The sequence below is a fragment of the Ranitomeya variabilis genome, chromosome 3 (genome assembly GCF_051348905.1).
Source record: "Ranitomeya variabilis isolate aRanVar5 chromosome 3, aRanVar5.hap1, whole genome shotgun sequence".
NCBI classification, from domain to species: domain Eukaryota; kingdom Metazoa; phylum Chordata; class Amphibia; order Anura; family Dendrobatidae; genus Ranitomeya; species Ranitomeya variabilis.
The window spans coordinates 237,567,990-237,581,008 of record NC_135234.1 but is presented as its reverse complement, the minus strand read 5'-3'; positions in this window follow the sequence as shown (position 1 = coordinate 237,581,008).

Genomic DNA, 13,019 nt, shown 5'->3' with positions numbered 1-13,019 from the left:
GAAAGTATTCACCCCCTTGGCATTTTCCATGCTTTGCTACCTCACACCCTGGAACTTCACTGGGTTTTTGGAGGGTTTGCATCAGTTCATGTAAAGAACATGTCTACAACGGTGAACATTTGGTTTTCTTTTTATTGTTTAGCAAACATTTATACTCTTCCCGTTAAACTACTCGAGTGTTGCTTTATTAGTATGCTTTGGGTCATTATCTTGTTGTAAGGTGAACCTTTGTCCCAGTCTTAAACCAGTTTTTCTCAAGAATATATCTCGCACCATCCATTGTTCCCTCGACTCAGACCATTTCCCCTGTCCTTGCTACCGAAAAACATCCCCATAGCAGGATTCTGCCACCACAATGTTTTACTGTGCAGATGTGTTCTTGAGGTAATGAGCGACGGTGTTGGTTTTGCACCAGACTCGGTGTTCATCTTGGTGGCCAAGAAGTTCAATGTTGTTTTCATTTGACCACAGCACCTTCCTCCATACATTGGGGGAGTCTCTCACATGTCTTTGGAAACTCAAAATGAGCCTTACAATTTGTGTGTGTAAGGCCGGTTTCACACGTCAGTGGCTCCGGTACGTGAGGTGACAGTTTCCTCACGTACCGGAGACACTGACACACGTAGACCCATAAAAATCAATGCATCTGTGCAGATGTCATTGATTTTTTGCGGACCGTGTCTCCGTGTGCCAAACATGGAGACATGTCCGTGTTCGTGGGAGCGCACGTATTACACGGACCCATTAAAGTCAATGGGTCCGTGTAAAACACGGACCACACACGGACCTTCTCCGTGTGCAGTCCGTGTGGCGTGCAGGAGACAGCGCTACAGTAAGCGCTGTCCCCCCCACATGGTGCTGAAGCCGTCATTCATATCTTCCCTGCAGCAGCGTTTGCTGCAAAGAAGATATGAATAATAGTGTTTAAAAGAAGGATATATGTGTCCGCCGCCCTCCCACCCCCTGTGCGCCCCCCCCCCCCCCCCCCGCTGTTCTGAAAATACTCACCCGCCTCCCTCGCAGTGTTCTGTTCTGGTGGAGGGTGGAGCCGCCTATTCATGACTGTAAATGAGCGGCCCCACGTGACCGCATACAGGAGAAGATGGGGCCAGACCAGGAAGCAGCGACAGCCAACGAGGGAGCAGGTGAGTATTTTCAGAACAGCGGGGGGGGCGCACAGGGGGTGGGAGGGCGGGGGACACATAGATCTTTATTTTAAACACTATTATTCATATTTTCTCTGCAGCAAAAGCTGCAGGGAACATATGAATCGCGGATTCGGCACCAGATGCTGGTAGTACGTGTGGTAACCATGCCCGGTGCGTGTGGTACCCAGTGGGCACACAGGCGGCACACGTGTGCCACACTGATGTTCACCAGAAACGCAGGGGCACACGGACACGGATAATTCCGGTACCGATATTTTCCGGTACCGGAATTATCTGGACGTGTGGGACAGGCCTAAGTGATGTTTTGTTTTCTATTCACTCTTTCATAAAGGCCACCTCTATGGAGTGTACGGCTTATTGTGGTTGTATGAACAGATACTCCAGTCTCTGCTTGGGAACACTGCAGCTCCTGCCTTTCTGATTAAAGGGAACCTGTCACCCCCCAAAATAGGTGAGCTAAGCCCACCAGCATAAGGGGCTTATCTACAGCATTCTGTAATGCTGTAGATAAGCCTCCGATGTATCCTGAAAGATGAGAAAAAGTTAGATAATACTCACCCAAGGGCGTTCGTGCTGCGGTCCGGTCCGATGGGCGTCGCGGTCTGGTCCGGCGCCTCCTTCATAGGATGACGTCCTCTTGTCTTCACGCTCCGGCGCAGGTGTACTTTGTCTGCCCTGTTGAGGGCAGAGCAAAGTACTGCAGGCGCCGGGCCTCTCTGACCTTTCCCGGCGCCTGCGCACTGCAGTACTTTGCTCTCAAAAGGGCAGACAGAGTGCGCCTGAGCCGCAGCAGGAAGACAAGAAGAGGACGTTATCGTAAGAAGATGGGAGGCCCCGGACCACGATGCCCATCGGACCGGACCGCCCCCGCCAGATGAGTATAATCAAACCTCTTTTTCTCATCTTTCAGGTTACATCGGGAGCTTATCTGCAGCATTACAGAATGCTGTAGATAAGCCCCTGATGACGGTGGGCTTAGCTCATCTTCGATTTTGGGGTGACAGGTTCCCTTTAATGCCCTCCTTGCCTGCGTTTAGAGTTTTGGTGGGCAACCATCTCTTGGCAGGCTTGTTGTGATACCATATTCTTTCTCTTTGATGATAATGGATTTAGTGATTCATCGGGGATCAAGAGATTGGGATATTTACCGTATTTTTCGGACTATAATACACACCCCAAATTTGGGGTGAAAATTGCAGAAAAAAAGATTTTTTTTATAAGATGGGGGTCCGTCTTATTGTCCGAATTTACAGAATCTTACCTGAGGGCCGGCGGTGGCAGAGCAGGGTCACAGGATGCATGGTGTCGACAGAGGTGGGGTGATGCGGTACGGCATGCACCTGAGCAGGGTCTCTTCCTGCTTCCTGTGGCGATGCCACAGCCTGGTGTCCATGGGAGGGTTGCAGCAGTGGTTACGTGCAGAGGTGTGGGGAGAGGTATGGCGTGAGAGGGGTCCCTTTCACCGGTGAGGTGATGCACCAGCCCGGTAAGCAGCAGAGCCGGGTGAATCCTGTTATCGGTGGTGGCAGCCATCTTCCTGAGGCCGCGCGTGCGCAGATGAAGTGCCCTGCTTCCCGGGGCTTCAGGAAAATGGCCGTGCGTGCGCAGATGGAGATCACGGCGGCCATTTTCCTGAAGCCAAGATCTAAATCTGCGAACTCGGCTTCAGGAAAATGGCCACCGCGATCTCCATCTGCGCACGCGCGGCCTCCCGCGGCCATTTTCCTGAAGCCCCGGGAAGCAGAGCACTCCATCTGCGCACGCGCGGCCTCAGGAAGATGGCCGCCGGCGCCACCGATAACAGGATTCACCCGGCTCTGCTGCTTACCGGGCTGCTGCATCACCTCACCGGTGAAAGGGACCCCGCTCACTGCGCCTCCTCATCCCCGCACCTCTGCCGCCGCGGTAAGCCTGCATTATGACTATTAGACGCACCCCCTATTTTCCCCCCTTTTTTGGGGGGGAAAAAGTGCGTCTTGTAGTCCGAAAAATACGGTATTTATGTTTTTTTATAACCCAACCCTGACTTGTACTTCTCAACATTTTTGTTCCTGACTTGTTTGGTGATCGCCTTGATCTTCATGGTATTGTTTGGTTAGTGGTGCCTCTTGCTTAAATATAATATGAGAGAAAAAGAAAAAGCAGCTCTCACCCATTTTCTTCTAGTGTGGAAATTCTTTAATCCATGAAAATAATCATTCACACAACAGTGCGGTACAGGTTAGGGCATTGGTGAAGAGAGGGAGCGAGTGAAGACGAGACGAACGACGGCCGTTTCGCGCACAAGCGCTTCTACGGGTCCATGTGAGTTGTGCAGGTAACGTCATTTCCTTTAATAGCGTGCGGCGTACCACATGTAATACATATAAATTAAGTGATTAAAAACAACAACACTTTCTCTAGTTTTTTGCGGATTAGATGAAAATCGACATGTCCAGTTTATCATTAAGCCCCCACGGGCCTTGCGCATTGGTTTTGAGGATCCATCTCGCTTCACACTGAAGGAGTAATTTATTATGATCACCGCCATGCTGCGGAAACTTAACCACTTCTAGTCCAGCAAAGCGTAGCAGATTAGGATCCCCCCCATGCGCCTCTTGTATGTGTTTAACTAAGCGAACACGGCCCTTTCCCGTGAGCACAGAGTTGAAATGCTCACGGAAACGAACCATAAGGGGCCTAATTGTTTTCCCTATATAAAACCGGTTACACGGACAAGTGATTACATATACTAAAAATTTGGTTTTACAAGTCACAAAATCCTTGACCGTATGCATTAAAGTACCCACTTTAAGGGGATTCGTGGTTTTGTGTAAATGGCACATACTGCAATTGCCGCATTTAAAGTTACCGTGCGGGCGGGATTTTTTTATCCAATCGTTCTCGTTTATAGAAATACGATTTTTTTATCACAAGATCTCCTATGTTTACCGAACATTTGTATGCGAAACGTGGGCGACACGGTCAGTTTCCGAATGTCCGTGTCGCCTTCAATGACGTGCCAGTTTTTCCGTATGGCGGAATGGACTTCATTGTCCAATGGGCTATGTTTAAATATAAAAGTAAAGACCCCTTTTTTCTTATTGTGATTATCTATTCCATTGCCTCTTTTACGTTTATACCTGCCCTTTTTTAGAAGATCCAGTTGGGAAAGATTATCGGCCCGCAATTCTGCCTGCCGTAAAATGTGATTGGGATAACCTCTTTTACTAAACCGCGATTTAAGCTCTTGCACTTGACTTTTATAGCTTTCATCATTGTTGTTAATTTTTCTTAACCGCACCATTTGACTATATGGGATACCACACTTGGTGTGGTTGGGATGAGCACTCTGAAAGTGCAACACGTTATTCGTCGCGGTAATTTTTCTGTGAACACTAGTGTTAATGACACCATCTTGGATTTCGATTTTTACATCTAAGAAATCTAGGGTCTTATCTCCATAAACAGATGTAAATTTCATATTTTCATCATTAGTGTCATTTAAAAATGTCACAAAATCATTAAAACTTTGCTCACCTCCATCCCACACCATAAAAACGTCGTCCGCAAACCGCAAATACAGACGTATGTGCTTGAGGAAGGGATTGAGGGGTCCGGTGACGTGCTTCTCCTCAAACGCTGCTAAAAACAGGTTTGCGAAGACACACGCCACCGGGGTCCCCATCGCGGTACCAACCCTTTGTGTGTACCACCTGTCCTGAAACTTAAACGTGTTGTTAGTGAGGACAAAATCCAAACCTTCCAGAATAAAGGACAAGAAATTCTCATCCTTCTCCGTATTCAACAAAATACGCTCAATAGCCTCCAACCCTTTTTGATGTGGTATCCTGGTATAAAGATTAACAATGTCAATGGATACTAACGAAAAAGTAGGTTGCCATGTGAAATCTCTGAGTGCCAATAAAAAATCGCCGGAATCTTTGACAAATGAAGGTACTTCCATTAACAACGGTTTCAAGAGCCAGTCTAAAAATTGGGAAAGGGGCTCGGTGATGGAATTTTTTCCCGAGACGATCGGGCGGCCCGGCGGACGTTCCGCGTTCTTGTGAACTTTGGGAATACTATACCAATTAGCATGGTGGGGGAATTCAGGGATTAATTTCTCAGCCCGTGCTTTTGTTAAAGTCCCTTTCTCCACATATTTACGTAATAGCGATCTTAATTTGATTTTAATACTGTTAGTGGGATTACAATCTAACATCGCATATGTGTTGGTGTCATTGAGTTGGGACAGAGCTTCCTCTATATAATATTTTTTATCCAGGATGACGATGTTACCGCCTTTATCCGCTTTGCGGATGACGTCATCCCATTTCTGTATGTCTCTCAGGGCTTTTATTTCCTGCGGTGCTAAATTTTGCTGAGACTGTTTATATAGAAGGGCCTCTATGTCCTTAATAACAAGATCTTGAAAGAGGTCTATATTGTTCCCTGGTGAAATTGGGGGCACCCACTTAGATTTTACTCCCCCTACAAATGGGTATGGGGCTCCTTGACACTCTGCACTTTGTAAAGGCACAACTTCCCCTTCGTAGATATTATCCAACCCTGCTAATAAACTGGTCATTACGATATCCCTAGGTTCTATGGTGGGATACACCATAAAACCCAACGGCCCCACCTTTGCTGGTATATCTGTAGTGACTGGCGCAACACCGCTTACTTTGTTCTTACAGAAATGTTTATGGAGATGCAATTTTCTGACACTTCTAAATAAATCAATTTTAAATTCACATAAATCAAAGTCTTCAGGCAGGCAAAAATTAACTCCACGTGACAAGACTTTTGTTTCATTCTCCGTAAGTGCTCTGCTTAACAAGTTTAGTATTTGCAGAGAGTCATTCGTGTGATCCACTCCGCTTGATGCAATTATCGTCTCCACGACACCTGCTTGCGCTTTTTTAGACCGCTTCCTTCTTCCCCCCCGTCGTGTTTTTTTCCCCCTAAAGGGACCTGCGGCTTTGGGGGTACAGTTGTCACACTCATAGCGGTTCTTGTAGGAAGATCTTCGCTGATGTCGTCAGTAGCGCTGGAGTCCGAATCGGTAATCCACCCATCACGATAATTTTTATGCTGCCTTGCAAATTTCCGGGATCGATTTCTGGTAAAAGATTTTCTCGGATTATTTTTATGCCATGTAAAGATTTGGCCTGAATCAAAATCACGTTTATCTCTGAGAAATTTCTCTTTCTTTTTTTCTTTTGTGTCCATTTGTACCAAAATCAGTTTTTTTTCCAGTTTTTTCTCGAAAGTCTTAAAAATCTCACTGCTAACACGTGAGGCTAATTCTCGTTTGGATTTATCCAACTCCTCGCATAACAGCGCATAGTCTTTTTCATTCTGGGAAATAACCAATTTCAGCAAATTCTGGGAGCACTGCAGATGTATCCGCTCCCACTCTTTTTGGAAATTTACGTCCTCCTTAAACTGTGAAATTTCTTTAAAAACTCTCAACCCACGTGGGACACGGTTACATTCTGTATAGGATTTAAGTGACTTGATTGTCCAATAAAGGCGGATTTCTTTTTCCGCCAGTATCTGAATTTTACCTTCCAAAGATTTAGTGCTTATTAATTCTAATTCATCTTTGTGATTACAGTCCGAAAAAAACTCTCCTGCTCCCTCTCTGCCCGCCATTAAACCGTCAAGCGTTTCTCCATTCACCGTTGTATCTTCCATTTCTTCTGTCTGCATCATGCAGAGTAGCGTGTCTGGGAAAAACTTTCGTGCTCAAGCTATGGAAAAAATACGTGTATTTCCCAAAATATATTTGCTACAACATATTTAAGCAAGATATATTTGCAAAGAGAAAAAGAGCTAGCTGGCACTGAAAGTACTCAAATTAAGACACCACAGCTGCGGACATCCGTCATAGAGGTAAAATGGATATTGCTTGTATAGAAGATAGGGAGGTGCTATTCAGTGGGTGGCAACACATCCAAATGTAATATGAGAGAAAAAGAAAAAGCAGCTCTCACCCATTTTCTTCTAGTGTGGAAATTCTTTAATCCATGAAAATAATCATTCACACAACAGTGCGGTACAGGTTAGGGCATTGGTGAAGAGAGGGAGCGAGTGAAGACGAGACGAACGACGGCCGTTTCGCGCACAAGAGCTTCTACGGGTCCATGTGAGTTGTGCAGATAACGTCATTTCCTTTAATAGGCGTGCGGCGTACCACATGTAATACATATAAATTAAGTGATTAAAAACAACACTTTCTCTAGTTTTTTGCGGATTAGATGAAAAAAACCTGCTAAAAACAGGTTTGCGAAGACACACGCCACCGGGGTCCCCATCACGGTCAAGGATTTTGTGACTTGTAAAACCAAATTTTTAGTATATGTAATCACTTGTCCGTGTAACCGGTTTTATATAGGGAAAACAATTAGGCCCCTTATGGTTCGTTTCCGTGAGCATTTCAACTCTGTGCTCACGGGAAAGGGCCGTGTTCGCTTAGTTAAACACATACAAGAGGCGCATGGGGGGGATCCTAATCTGCTACGCTTTGCTGGACTAGAAGTGGTTAAGTTTCCGCAGCATGGCGGTGATCATAATAAATTACTCCTTCAGTGTGAAGCGAGATGGATCCTCAAAACCAATGCGCAAGGCCCGTGGGGGCTTAATGATAAACTGGACATGTCGATTTTCATCTAATCCGCAAAAAACTAGAGAAAGTGTTGTTGTTTTTAATCACTTAATTTATATGTATTACATGTGGTACGCCGCACACCTATTAAAGGAAATGACGTTACCTGCACAACTCACATGGACCCGTAGAAGCGCTTGTGCGCGAAACGGCCGTCGTTCGTCTCGTCTTCACTCACTCCCTCTCTTCACCAATGCCCTAACCTGTACCGCACTGTTGTGTGAATGATTATTTTCATGGATTAAAGAATTTCCACATTAGAAGAAAATGGGTGAGTGCTGCTTTTTCTTTTTCTCTCATATTACATTTGGATGTGTTGCCACCCACTGAATAGCACCTCCCTATCTTCTATACAAGCAATATCCATTTTACCTCTATGACGGATGTCCGCAGCTGTGGTGTCTTAATTTGAGTACTTTCAGTGCCAGCTAGCTCTTTTTCTCTTTGCAAATATATCTTGCTTAAATATGTTGTAGCCTTTCAGAAAAGGTGTGTATATACTGACATACCATGTGACACAGATTGCACACAGGTGGACTTCCTTTCACTAAGCAAATGACGTATGAGAAATTTTTTAGAGCTTTATTGAAAAAGGGGTGGCTACACATGCACATGACAATTTTTAGTTATTTGAGCCCTTAAATTTAATTTATTCACATACAGTTAGTCCTCGGGTTACAACGGTCTCGAGTTACATCGTTTCGTGGTTACAACGCTTTATACAAGGCCTCGTTCCGACTTACACGGTTTGCGTCGTAATTCGAACTACATGCAACTACGTGCAGTGGCAGGAGAATAGAGTCCAGTACTGTACACTGTACCCGGTTACACGAGGAAAACGAGTCTCCTGCACGCCATAACACCCTAATTATGTAGGGTACTGTGTTAGGATAGGTGTTTGGATAGGCTAAGTGTTTGCAGTACTGTACTGTTATTATGGTACAGTACTGTATGAATGTATGGTCCGACTTACATCGAAATTCGGTTTACGACGCCGTGTAAGAACAGATCAATGTCGTAAGTCGAGGACTACCTGTATAGTAAAAAGAAAGCTAGTTCATTTATGGTATGTGCACACGTTGCGGATTTGGGTGCTGATCCGCAGCAGTTTTCCATGCGTTGCACAGTACCATGTAAACCTATGGAAAACCAAATCTGCAGGCGACATGCTGCGGAAAATTCTGCGGTTTATTTTCCGCAGCATGTCAATTGTGCGGATTCCGCAGTGTTTTACCTGCGGATTCCAATTATGGAACAGGTGTAAAACGCAGTGCATTCTACCTGCAAGTTTTTCAAAATCTGCAAAGGAATCCGCAATGTGTGCACATACCCTTAGTACTTGAAGTGCAGTTTGCACGGAACCAGGTGGATCCACACCAGATAATGTGCTCAAACAAAAAAAGGGTTGTTCCAGCATCTGGTAAAATTAGTTGTTTATTTTAAATCCAATTCACAGCCATTAAATGTGTGAGGTCAAATTAAGAAGCAATATCAAATAAGGCTACTTTCACACTAGCGTTAACTGCAATCCGCCACAATGCGTCGTTTTGCCGAAAAAACGCATCCTGCAAAAGTGCTTGCAGGATGCGTTTTTTCCCCATAGACTTACATTAAGCGACGGATTGCGACGGATTGACACACGTCGCAACCGTCGTGCGACGGTTGCGCCGTGTTGTGGCGGACCGTCGGGACCAAAAAACGCTACATGTAACGTTTTTTGCTCACGACGGTCCGCTTTTTCCGACCGCGCATGCGTGGCCGGAACTCCGCCCCCACCTCCCCGCATTTCCCCGCACCTCACAATGGGGCAGCGGATGCGCTGGAAAAATGCATCCGCTGCCCCCGTTGTGCGGCGGAGACAACGCTAGCATCGGGAACCTCGGCCCGACGCTAGTGTGAAAGTAGCCTAAGTGACATTGCCATTTGTTACAATTCTAAAAAAAGAAAACATAGAATCTAAGATTTAAGAATTTTAACTTGGTGATCAAACAGTTATATATAGTATCGATCAATGCTGTGATAAAGAATGCAAGTGAGCGTTCAAAATGTGTCTTGTTCCTCCGCCTTATTTATGCAACTATTGTAATTTTTACAAGTTTTAACCTCTTCGCGCCGCAGCCTTTTTTCGTTTTTGTTTTTTGCTCCCCTCCTTCCCAGAGCCATAACTTTTTTATTTTTCCGTCAATATGCCCATGTGAGGGCTTGTTTGTTTGCTAGACAAGTTGTACTTTTGAATGACACCATTGGTTTTACCATGTCTTATACTAGAAAACGTGAAAAAATTCGAAATGCGGTGAAATTGCAAAAAAAAAAAAGTGCAGTCCCACACTTGTTTTTTGTTTGGCTTTTTTGCTATGTTCACTAAATGCTGAGGCTATGTGCAAATGTTGCGGAAAGGTGTGCAGATTTTTCCATACTGATTTTGGTAAATCCGCAGGAAATCCGTACTGCTGAATTACCGCAGTTTTTTTGTGCGGATTTCACCTGTGGTTTTACACCTGCGGATTCCTATTATGGAGCAGGTGTAAACCGCTGCGGAATCCACACAAAGAATTGACATGCTGTGGAATAAACAACGCAGCGTTTCCGCACATTTTTTTTCTGCAGCAAGTGCACTGTGGATTTTGTTTTCCATAGGTTTACATGGTGCTGTAAACTCATGGAAAACTGCTGCGTATCCACAGCAAAATCTGCAGCGTGTGCACATACCGTAAAACTGACCTGCCATTATGATTCTCCAGGTCATTACGACCATAGACACCAAACATGAATAGGTTATTTTTTATCTAAGTGGTGAGAAAAAATCCAAACTTTGCTAAAAAAAAAAATAAAATTGCGCAATTTTCCGATACCCGTAGTGTTCCCATTTTTTCAGGATCTCGGGTTACGTGAGGGCTTATTTTTTGTGCGCCGAGCTGACGTTTTTAATGATACCATTTTGGTGCAGATAGGTTCTTTTGATCTCCCGTTATGGCATTTTAATGCAATGTCGTGGCGACCAAAAAAATGTAATTGTGGCGTGTTTTTTTTTTTTTTTTTTTGCTACGCCGTTTAGCGATCAGGTTAATCCTTTTTTTTATTGATCGGGCGATTCTGCACTCGGCGATACCAAATATGTGTACGTTTGAGGGTTTTTTATTTTATTTTGAATGGGGCGAAAGGGGGATGATTTAAACTTTTATATATTTTTTTCATATTTTTTATTTTTTTTATTTTTTTTACTTTTGCCATTTTTCAATACCCTGATCGACTCTGCCACATAGCTCAGATCGCTCCTATGTAGCTGAATCACTGCATTGCTATGAGCGCCAACCACAGGGTGGCGCTCACAGCAATCCGGCATCAACAACCATAGAGGTCAAGAGACCTCTGGTTGTCATGCCGACGTATCGCTGGCTGACCCCCGATCATGTGACAGAGGTCAGTGATGCGCTCATTTCCAGCCCGATGGCCGGAAGTGCTAGTTAACAGAGGCATGTAACTAGTTAATAGCAGCGGGTGGATCGTGATACAAAACAGCTGACATGTTGGGGCTTTGATGTGCGCTCAGCGCCGGAGCCCTCATCAAAAGGGGGGGGGCACGACATGCACGGTACTAGTACGGTGCATGTTGTGAAGGGGTTAATGGATTTAAAATAAAGAAATAATTTTACCAGATGCTGGAACAACCACCCTTTTTTTCTTTGAATAAATTTAATTTATGCCTATATTTTTCTCACTTCACTTTACCAACTTAGGCTTCTTTCACACTAGCGTCGGGCCGAGGTCCCCGACGCTAGCGTTGTCTCAGCCGCACAACGGGGGCAGCGGATGCATTTTTCCAGCGCATCCGCTGCCCATTGTGAGGTGCGGAGAGGTGGGGGCGGAGTTCCGGCCGCGCATGCGCGGTCAGAAAAAGCGGACCGTCGGGAGCAAAAAACGTTACATGTAGTGTTTTTTGCTCCCGACGGTCCGCCACTGCACGACGCAACCGTCGCACGACAGGTGCGACGTGTGGCAATCCGTCACAATGCGTCGCTTAATGTTAATCAATGGTGAAAAAACGCATCCTGCAAACACTTTTGCAGGATGCGTTTTTTCGGCAAAACGACGCATTGTGACGGAATGCAGTTAACGCTAGTGTGAAAGTAGCCTTAGACTATTTAGTGCTGATGCATCGCACACAAAAATGTTACATTAAACACAGGTTGTAATGTAACATGTAACAAAATAGTTAAAAAGCCAAAGGGGTGAATACTTTCACAAACCACTGTAACCATAGGCTAAATTTACTTTATTAAGGCTTCTTTCACACTTCAGTTTTTTGGCGTCAGTCACTTCCGACATAATGACGGATCGACGGATCCGTCACAATAGTTGAAAAAACGGATGTAACGGATCCGTTACTCGGGGGTTGTATATACTTTTTGGAGCATGCGCAATTGAAAAAAATTGAAAAAACGGATTGGGGCGACGGATCCGCCGAAATGACGGTCGCGACGGATCCGTCGCCCATAGGTGGCCATTCTATGAAATGACGGACGCGACGGATCCGTCGCGATCCGCCATTTCAACGCAGACAAAAAACGTTGCAATGACCGTCAATGTCTAGATGACGTCCGCCAAATTTTGACGGATCCGTCGCATGACGGATGGAACGGACGACCATCCGTCACAATCCGTCGCTAATGCAAGTCTATGGGGAAAATAACGGATCCGTCACAAAAAAAAACGGATCCGTTATTTGAGGAAAATGGCGGATTTAGACTGACGCCAAACAACTGAAGTGTGAAAGAGGCCTAAGGCCTGTAAAGAGAAGGGAGAGAGTGGGGAAAAAAAAGCACTTTGTCTTTTATTAGTATAGGGTATGGTACCATGTTTTTCGCATTATAAGATGCACCCCTAAATTTGGTGAAGAAAATTAGAAAAAAAAATGTTTTTGTTAAATGGGGTCTGTTTTATAATGCCAGTATCGGTCTTACAAATCATATATATGTCCCTCATCCTGGTATGTATATAACCCCCATCCTGGATATGGCCCCCCCGTCACTATATGTCCCCCTGCTGGCACGCACATGGCCCCCCCGTCACTATATGTCCCCTGCTGGCACATACATGCTCCCCCCTCTCTCTATATGCCCCCCCCCCCTGCTGGCACGCACATGCCCCCCTCTCTCTATAAAATTTAGGGGAACAAAAGTGCGATTATAATCCGAAAA